Source organism: Portunus trituberculatus, chromosome 35 (assembly GCF_017591435.1).
Source record: "Portunus trituberculatus isolate SZX2019 chromosome 35, ASM1759143v1, whole genome shotgun sequence".
In the NCBI taxonomy this organism is placed as follows: Eukaryota; Metazoa; Arthropoda; class Malacostraca; order Decapoda; family Portunidae; genus Portunus; species Portunus trituberculatus.
The window spans coordinates 1,998,537-2,006,109 of record NC_059289.1 but is presented as its reverse complement, the minus strand read 5'-3'; the positions used below and the strand labels follow the sequence as shown (position 1 = coordinate 2,006,109).

At 40.1% G+C, this 7,573-nt stretch overlaps 1 non-coding gene across 1 annotated transcript; it reads right to left on the bottom strand.

Moving 5' to 3' along the window:
• Window positions 1-6,636: 6,636 nt before the first annotated feature.
• On the bottom strand, window positions 6,637-6,708 carry Trnah-gug. The gene has a single exon. It is a non-coding gene; the product is annotated as a tRNA-His (tRNA).
• Between the last annotated feature and the right edge of the window lie 865 nt (window positions 6,709-7,573).

The window sequence follows — 7,573 nt, the reverse complement described above, 5'->3', positions numbered from 1 at the left end:
CAGTTTAGTTATCTGATCTTATTGTCTTTAGTTTGCTGCTAAACACTATATGACACTTTTTTTATTCCTTTTTAATTCCTTCAATACTGGGACACAATTTAACCTTGACATTTGTTTATCATTAGACCATTTTATTGACATTAGGAAGGGCCTATGGAGGTCACAAGAATAATGGCCACAGTCTTCACTATTTTAACCCCTTCAGGAATGGGACACAATTTAACCTTGAAATTTGTGTATCATTAGACCATTTTATTGACATTTAAAAGGGTCTTTAGAGGTCACAAGATGAATGGCCACAGTTTTCACTATCTTAATCCTCCACATGAGTTTCTGAAGCTGTATAAAATCACTCAAATAGTAAGCAGAATGAATATGGAAACGCGTCATGGTACTGAAGGGGTTAATCTTTACATAATATCGACTAGACTAAAGCTTACCGTCAAGAACTCAATTAATTTCAGACACCATATCACTCCCGTTGATGTTCGTCATGCGCTTTCAGATTACACATAAAATTCACATTGGAACTTTTTTTTTCCTAAGACTGAAAAGCCAAAAAGATTCATTAAGTTAATTAGTTGCCTGACCAGGTGAGATATGTTAGAGACAGGTAGACTCGATGATGATGATGAGGAGGAGGAGGAAAAGGAGGTGGAGGAGGAGGAAGAGAAGGAAGATGAAGAGGAGGAGGATAAAGGATCATAAAAGATGGTAATTACCCTTCCAGAATCGTTGAAGCGTAAGAGGAGCAAGAGGAGGAGGAGGAGGAGGAGGAAGAAGGGAAGGAGGAGGAGGATAAAAATGACTGACTCCTTAACTGACACTGAGGAAGAGAAATGATTAAAAACTTGGATCATTATGGAGGAACAGAAAAAGAGAAGAAAAAAGTAAAAAAAAATGAACATAAAAGCAGTTTGACATTGAAACCTCACAACATGCCATTTTTTCTTTCCTTCCTTTCTCTTCCCTTCCTCCTTCCGCAATCCCTCCCTCCTCTCCCTCCTCTTTCCTTTCTTCCTTCCTTCCTCCGCATTCTTCCCTCGGAAAACATCGCTTACGACAACAACACGCAACTCCATCTGCATAAATAAACAATAAAAGGTCGCAGAATATACATGAAGGGCAGAGAGAGGGAGAGAGGGAAAAAAGAAAAAGAAAAACCCAACCCACGGCCCGGAAAAATATACGAGCCGGGGGAGAAAATTTAGGGAAAATTCACTATAATCTCTCTTGGTGTCGGGAGTTCTGGTGCAGGATGGGGTGGGCGGGAAGGGACGAGGCGGAGCGAGGAGGAGGAAAGGAGGATGGGACTGGACTGAGCGGAGACGAGCTGATGGATAAATGAGACAGTGCGAGGATAAATGGGGACAGGAAGGCACGGAAGGAGAAAGGGAGAGACGAAATGATAATAGACAGAAGACGACGGAGAGGAATGAATAATAGATAAAACAGAATGGACTGAAGCATATTAAGACTTGACAGATAGACAGACAGGAAGGAGCTTGACAGGTAGACAGAGAGCAGCAGAGTGAGAAGAACAGAGAGACGAAATGATAAGAGATAGAAGGCAAGGAGAAAATAGTGATATTAATAAGAAACGAAAGTAAGTAGATTAGGAACGATTAATTAAGTGAATGACAGATAGACAGGAAAGAGAAGAGTGAGACAGACGGAGACAAGAAGAGACAAAACACTGACACAGAAGAAACTAGAAAAAAAATAGTAAAAATAACAGGCCAGAATGAAATGAAGAACAAGAAGAGGTACTGACAGACAAACAGACAGACTGACAGATAAACAAAACGGAACACGATAACAAGACACAGAAAGTCAAACATGAGACACAAAATAACCTCAAAAAAAAAAAAAAAACAATAAGCAATCGATGTGAAAACCCAACACACGCTCACTGGACAGGTAAAGGTGAGAGGGGTGAGGTATGAGGGCACCTGCTACTTGTATCTTCCCTATTACTGGAGAAAACACAGCTAATCCTACCGCAGAACACTTGGAGGCAGCAGAAGTAGCACCACCAGACGCCTCAGAGGATCATTGGATGTTCTCAAGGAGCACTCAAGACTCCCTGATCGCCCGTTTTGGTGCCATAAAAGAGGGTTTTTAGCGAGAGAGAGAGAGAGAGAGAGAGAGAGAGAGAGAGAGAGAGAGAGAGAGAGGAGAGAGAGAGAGAGAGAGAGAGAGAGAGAGAGAGAGAGAGAGAGAGAGAGAGAGAGAGAGAGAGAGAGAGAGAGAGAGAGAGAGAGAGAGAGAGAGAGAGAGAGAGAGAGAGAGAGAGAGAGAGAGAGAGAGAGAGAGAGAGAGAGAGAGAGAGAGAGAGAGAGAGAGAGAGAGAGAGAGAGAGAGAGAGAGAGAGAGAGAGAGATACACACAAAACAAACAGGAATATACACAAATGTACACACACACACACACACACACACACACACACACACACACACACACACACACACACACACACACACACTCGATTCCCCAGCCGGATGAAGATATTTGGGTGTGTCTCCTCACGTGTAGCCCTGTTCACCTAGCAGTGAGTAGGTACGGGATGTAAATCGAGGAGTTGTGACCTTGTTGTCCCGGTGTGTGGTGTGTGCCTGGTCTCAGGCCTATCCGAAGATCGCAAATAATGAGCTCTGAGCTCGTTCCGTAGGGTAACGTCTGGCTGTCTCGTCAGAGACTGCAGCAGATCAAACAGTGAAACAAACACACACACACCAGATCACACACAGATACACACACACACACACACACACACACACACACACACACACACACACACACACACACACACACACACACACACACACACACAGATACACACAAAAACAAACTGAAACACACACGAATACATACACACAGAGATAAAAAAAAAAAAAACACAGGAGCAGGCAACTTGAAACCTTCATACACACACACACACACACACACACACACACACACACACACACACACACACACACACACACACACACACACACACAAACACACAGACAATCAGGCAAATAGACGGATGGACAGACTGATACGCCGGCAGACTATCAGAGAGACAAATATATCCCTAAATGGAGTGTTGTGAGTCAGGCACTCATTAATGCATCCAATGAACCTGCTGGAAAATTGCTTGCACTATTTCCCGAAAGCACCAAAAATTTATATTCATACACAGTCGGAACTTAATTTGCATTCCTGAAAAAAAAATTGAAAAAAAGGAAAAAAAAAACAAGGGGATAGATAAATAAACTGATGTGGAAAAATATATTGGTAGAAAATGAAAATAATATAAAAGGAGAGGAGTTTCAATTTTCATTTATTCGGAACAGTGGGTGTGATAAAAAAATGAGGGAAAAAAAAACATACAGCAAAAATTGAATGAAAACTTATACACAAAAAACACGTGACTAAATACTGGCAGGTGAAGCCAAATGAAGGACACACACACACACACACACACACACACACACACACACACAGTAAGCTAGATACACATTTGAAGTGTTGTATGTACTGTGTGTGTGTGTGTGTGTGTGTGTGTGTGTGTGTGTGTGTGTGTGTGTGTGTGTGTGTGTGTGTGTGTGTGTGTGTGTGTGTTATCAGGCAAGATCAATTTTTTTCTAAGGCGTAAAGCTTCAAAATGAACAAGCTTTCTGAGTAACATTCCCCGTGGCATGTTGAGTGTCCCTTTGTTGTTACCAAAGAGAGAGAGAGAGAGAGAGAGAGAGAGAGAGAGAGATGAGATACTCTCTCTCTCTCTCTCTCTCTCTCTCTCTCTCTCTCTCTCTCTCTCTCTTGACTTTCACTTCCCCATCTCAACAATACACAATCCTAATGTCAGAAAACAAAGGAAGAAACAGGAAGACATGAGACTTCCACGTGGCATTCCCTCGCTAAAAAAAAAAAAAGATAATATTTCTATCTATAAACCCCATCAATAAATACGTCTAATTATCTTTTGAAAGTTCCCTAATGACTGCAATAACAACATGACTACCAACGACACTCCATTTACCAATTACTCTCTCTCTCTCTACTTTCTCTTTCTTTCTCTATCCATCCATCCATCAACTTGTTCTCCTCCCATTCTGTTCTTTTTCCTCCTTTCTCTTTCTCAATCCATCCATGTATCAATTTATTCTTCTCCCATTCTGCTGACCTATTCCTTGTGCTCTAGTCAGTATACCATCTTAGACACGTTCCTCTTTATAATTTTACTAGTACCTGCAATTCCCTGTTGGACATCTTTTTCCTTCTCGCACACTCACCTTTCCTTTATGATTCGGAAATTAATGAAACACAGGCAACAAAACGAGTATTAAAAATGAACAAAGAGCTGCAATGTTTAATACGAAGCGTCTGGATGATTCATTTGTTGTCACTCACTCAAATAATAGGCAGGAGTGTGTGGGAGGGAGGTGAGAGAGAGATGAGAGAGAGAGAGAGAGAGAGAGAGAGAGAGAGAGAGAAATGTGTGTGTGTGTGTGTGTGTGTGTGTGTGTGTGTGTGTGTGTGTGTGTGTGTGTGTGTGTGTGTGTGTGTGTGTGTGTGTTATGGAAATGGGTCAAGAGAGGGAAGAATAGAAAGAGGATCAGCAGTGAGGAATATTTCAGCATTTCCGAAAAGAGAGAGAGAGGGGGAGAAAAATTGAGCGCAGCGTTGTGAAGCAGAAATGAACATCAACTTTATGAAAGGGAAATAAAAGAAAGGAATTGTTTTTTAAAGAGAGATTCAAACAGAATATTGGCGCGAGTGTGTTCATCAATTGCACGGAAACGTGAATATTAAATGTATATACTACTGCTTCATAAGAAATTTAATGCATTGATGGACAGCACGAGAGAGAGAGAGAGAGAGAGAGAGAGAGAGAGAGAGAGAGAGAGAGAGAGAGAGAGAGAGAGAGAGAGAGAGAGAGAGAGATCAAACAATATCAAGGATCCCACGGATTTCATGGCCTTATCAACAAAAAAAGGAATTTCAACTATATGATATAAACAAAAGCGAATAAAACAGAAATCGTATTAAAAAAAACAAGTCATAAAATCCACATAAATAAATAGAGAAAAAAATTAAATAATAACTAACAATAAAACAGTACAAACAAAGACCACCACCACCACCACCACCAATGCTACCACCATTAACAATAACAGACAAAAAAAAGACACAAAGAGAATCACAACAAATCCCACTAATTGACAAACTCGTGCCTGGCCGCTGCTGGGAAGCCTATCAAGACACAATAACATTTCCAGGAAGAGAAAGAAGCTTAATCTCGACACTCAACGATAAACTTGGCCATGGAAGACAGCGACAACTTAATTATGTAGACGCCGAGAGGAAAAATTAAGGGTCCGTTTCAGTGTGGCTGGTGACTCAAGACACGATGGAGAGAAGTAGAGATGGAGAGATAAGAGAGATTGCTTCCCTATGGTCTTATCTCTCCTCTAAGATACACAAGTTAAGTTTCATTTGTTGTGTGTAATCTTTTAAAGTTTTGTTTGAGTAGTATGCGTCACATGTTTCTCTGGTTTTATCTTTATTTAACTTGCTCTTGTGTCATGTCTCTCTCTCTCTCTCTCTCTCTCTCTCTCTCTCTCTCTCTCCTAACACAATATTGTATCCCAAAACCTAACTTTGCTTTGACTTTTCTTTTATAACTTTCTTTATTGAGGTACTGAAAAAAAATACACAAACTTTCTTTCTCAACAGAAGGAGGAGTTTTATTTTTATTACTTTAAGACACTAAAGGCAGCAATAACGAACACAGTATTGAAAGGAGTATCAATATTAGTATACATGTAACAAGAAAAAGACATCATCATCAACAAGAACATCACCAACAACGACAACAGCAACACCACCACCACCATCACCATGACAAGCACCTCTCCACACATTCCATTCTGCTTGCTCAACTTTTTTCTTCACCTCCCACATCACCAAACACCCACAAAAACAAAGCACACTTACCCAAACCCATCAAGATCATACCAAACACACTTAAACAACCATAAAAGACACAAATTTATACCAAACACACACTTTCACACCCCAAACACATTAAAATCATATCAAACACACTTAAACCACCCAACAACACACAAATTCATCTCAAACACACATTTTCATACTCCAAACCCATTAAAATGGTACTAAACACACTTAAACCACTCTAAAACACATTAAAACTCACCCCAAACACACACTTTCACACTCCAAACCAATTAAAATCATACCAAACACACTTGAAACCACCCGCAACACATCAAAACACAGTACATTCACTCTAAAACCCTCAAAATCACTCACATTGCAGCGCTTAACTATCATTCCACCACCACCACCACCACCACGACAGGTAACAAGGGTGTGGCTATCTGCTCTGACCTTGAAGCAGCAGTGACGAAGCAACAGACAGATATTTATAGCGCCACTACCTGAAGGAATGCAACAGCTGGTCTGCCTCCCTCACGCCACACAATACACTCGGCTCATTAGTATTATAATGCAGGTGTGTCCGGTGCCTCGCGATGAAGAGAATAATAGTACATATGATATACAACCCATCACAATGTTCTGATTAGTGAAAGGAAATAAAAATAGAAAGAAAATGATATCTCTTGCCGTGACCAGGATTCGAACCTGGGTTATTGCGGCCACAACGCAATGTACTAACCACTATACGATCACGGCCACCGAGGATATGGATTATAAGGCATTGTGGGTAAGTTAAGCCCTTCAATACTGAGACATTATTTTTTTTTCTTTGTGTTTATTCGCATCAGGAACGGTTTATGGAGGTGAGAAGATTGGTGATCAGAGTCTTCACTGTTCTAATCACCCTCATAAGTTTCTGAAGCTGTATAAAGTCATCAGATAGTAACCAGAATGAATATGAAAACGCGTCATGGTACTGAATGGGTTCAAGGAGTTTTGACATGTGTTGGTGTATTTTTTCTATTATTATTATTGATGTCAGTTTAGATACCTGTTATGTGTGAATTAAAGGAGTTTTGAGGCGTGTTTGTGTCTTGTGTTGATTATTTTTTATGTTAATTTATTCTTTTTTTATGCAAGAGAGAAGGATTGGCCAAGAGCAACAAAAATATAAAGAAGAAAATGCCCACTCAATTGCCAGTCTCCTTATAGAGCCGATATAATTAGCCAAAGGATAGGGACAAATATCTTAACACCTCCCTCTTCAATGAATCCGCTATGTGTGAATTAAAGGAGGTTTGAGTAGTATTTAAATATCGTGTTCATTATTACGGTAATGTTAGTTTTGCTACCCGTTGTGTGTGAATTTAAAAGTGGTTTGAAGAGTGTTCGTGTGTTGCGGTGTTGAATATTAGTGCTGGTGTTACGTTTAAATTAATGAAGGTCACGGTCACATGGTTTCCTGAATGAACAGATATCTAGTAATATTCTATCATATAAAATTACTGATTATGTTATTATCATCATTGTTATTATTACCTACATAACAAAGTGACATCCGTGATCCGAAATATTGAACACACACACACACACACACACACACACACACACACACACACAC